We start from the raw sequence: 2,463 nt of genomic DNA on the forward strand, positions 1-2,463 counted from the left end.
AGAGATTCCCATTAAATATTAATTTAAATATTAAATGCCTGGAAAAAGCATAATTTAGTTTAGGGGAAAGTCCTAAGTTACTAAGCTATGAGTCAGAGCAAAATATTTTGTAAAATTATGTTTTAGTTTACTGACATATGAATATTGAAAGTATTCCTATTAAAACAAAAAATCTTCCAAACTGTTTTTTCTTCCTTTTTCACTTTTCCCATCTCTAGAGCCTTTTTGATCTGCAAGCTTCTAAGTTTGGTGTATTATTTAAGGGATTTTACTTTTTAGATTCTATGAAACCTAGTATTCTCTACAAACGCACAAAATATTTATGTTATTTTAATTGCTTAGTATTTGTATTGAGAACTAGTATTATGTACAAATATTCAAAGTATTTCTATGAATTTTATACATGGGATATAAATCTAAGAAATTGCCTGTAAAACTACCATAGTTAGGTAATTGCTAGTTGTTCCTAAGAATAAGCAATAAGAATATGATAATGTAGGAATTCAATCTGGTATTCATAGAAATGTGTTAGGCAAATAGTTAAAATCACTTACTAGCTTATTGGTGCTAGCCATTTCATAATACAATATGAATTGAGATGGAGAATTAAGTGAGAATAGAAACATGGAATAATTTTATTTCTCTCCAATATGACCTTTGTTTATGATTGGTCAGATCACTTTTTTTTTGTTTCCTTCTTCGTCTGTAAAAGATGTCTTAGCTTTCTGGGCACTTCAATTTAATCTGACTTTAAATCTAGTAAAGTCAGTTTAATATAGTCAGTTTGAATTTTGACCTCATAGCCAACTTAAAACTCAACTAATTTTCTTTTATGCAATGCTACTTAGACTTTTTTAGGAGATTGGAATGTGGAAAGGGTTAAAATTTAGTCATTCACTTTGCTCAATCCAGAGAGTGGGGAGTGATCTGCTCTTTCACTCTTATTCCTGTTTTCTTTTCTTGGGTGCACGAAGGGGAGAGATGGAAAGGGAAAAGACTTTCTTTGTTAAGTGGCACCTTCGTTGTTCCCTTTTTTCTGTTTCTGCTCCACTGCCTAACAATGACTAGTCTTCCTGTCTTCTGTGGGGACAGAGAGACAAATAATAGTTTTCTGATGTGACACATGTATAAAACATTCTTGGGGGGATTTATTTTTGGAATGTCACACCATTCACTTCTAGATTGTTTTCTATTCTTTCTCAGTTTCTACCTCTCCATTATACTCACGGCCTGTGGCCCCTGGGGTCCCCATTGACTGGAGGCTCAAGTCCAGCTACTTTCATAGTCAAGACACTCTTTGCTATTGCAAATAATGACTCCAGCTCTCTCTGCTGGAACTTCCAAGCCTTTTCTCCCTCTCCTCAAATAGGCAGAGGGAAGTGAGCCTGGGATGATAAGCAAGTCTAACATAAAAGCAGAGGTCCAACTGAGTGATGAGATGCTAGTCTTCCCTTCTTGTTCATCTTTTGGACAAACTCTTGCTTGATTTGGACTCTTGGCAACAGCACTGTCCATTAAGTCAGTGAAACAAACTGATAATTGATGATTGACTCTCTCAAGATGGAGGCAGAGAGATGGCACTTCTGGGGTAAAGACGAATGGATGAAGGTAAAGATGTTTGAGTTATGGAGGGGTAGTTGGCTCTCATTTGTTTAAGGCTGTCTTCTGAATGTGTAATACTTGATTTATTTATACCTTTTTGGTTTTAGTCTTCTGTTCTAATTGCCAATCTTTGGGCAATGGGAAAAGTCTCACCTGATATCCTGTTATGTAAATTTTAAGCAGTCTTAAATTTTAAGCAGTCTTACCTAGTAGTTCTGTTCTTCCTAGCTACAGGGAATTAAGTCTCTCCCATTACAGCAGTTGGTGTGATTCTTTAAAACAAGTTATGTCACTTCCTCAGTCAAAATATTGCAACAGCTTTCCATAACAGTTAAAAAAAAAACAAAAAACAAACCTGAAGTCCTACATCATCTTACCACAGGTTAAATTTTTGATCACATGTTGCTGTCTCAGGGCTTTGCTCTTACTCTTCCATCTGTATGCAGTATTCTTCTCAGAGTGTCACCTCACTTCATATCATTCTCCATTCATATAATGCTGCTTCCTTTGTGTTTTCTGAGTATTCTTAAAATAGTGTATTTGTCACTCTGTTCCCATAACTTGTGTTATTTTTGGTTTATATGCTAATCATATTCATGTTATATATTTAATAGTTTATTTATTATGTCTCTTAACATATAATTTTGAGGAAGGCAGGTCATTGACTCCTTTGTTCAGTGCTTTACCTAGGGCCTAAAATGGTACCTGCCCAAAAGGAGACAATGGATTTTTTTTGTTGTTAAGTGAACAAATGAATGAATGAGTGAATTCTAGTTTTCAGACTCAAACTTCAGAAAATATCTGACTTATTGCATGTTTTTACTCTTCCAGTGTTTTAAATAGTATATTTTTTATTTCTAT

General features: G+C 34.4%; 1 protein-coding gene across 5 annotated transcripts in view; it reads left to right on the top strand.

Moving 5' to 3' along the window:
• Nucleotides 1–2,463, top strand: part of NOVA1 (neuro-oncological ventral antigen 1) — a 210,745-nt gene that overhangs the window by 53,123 nt on the left and 155,159 nt on the right. The gene's annotated exons all lie outside the window — the stretch shown is intronic.

The sequence above is a fragment of the Propithecus coquereli genome, unplaced genomic scaffold (genome assembly GCF_000956105.1).
Source record: "Propithecus coquereli isolate 6110/MARCELLA unplaced genomic scaffold, Pcoq_1.0 Scaffold261, whole genome shotgun sequence".
Classification (NCBI taxonomy): Eukaryota; Metazoa; Chordata; class Mammalia; order Primates; family Indriidae; genus Propithecus; species Propithecus coquereli.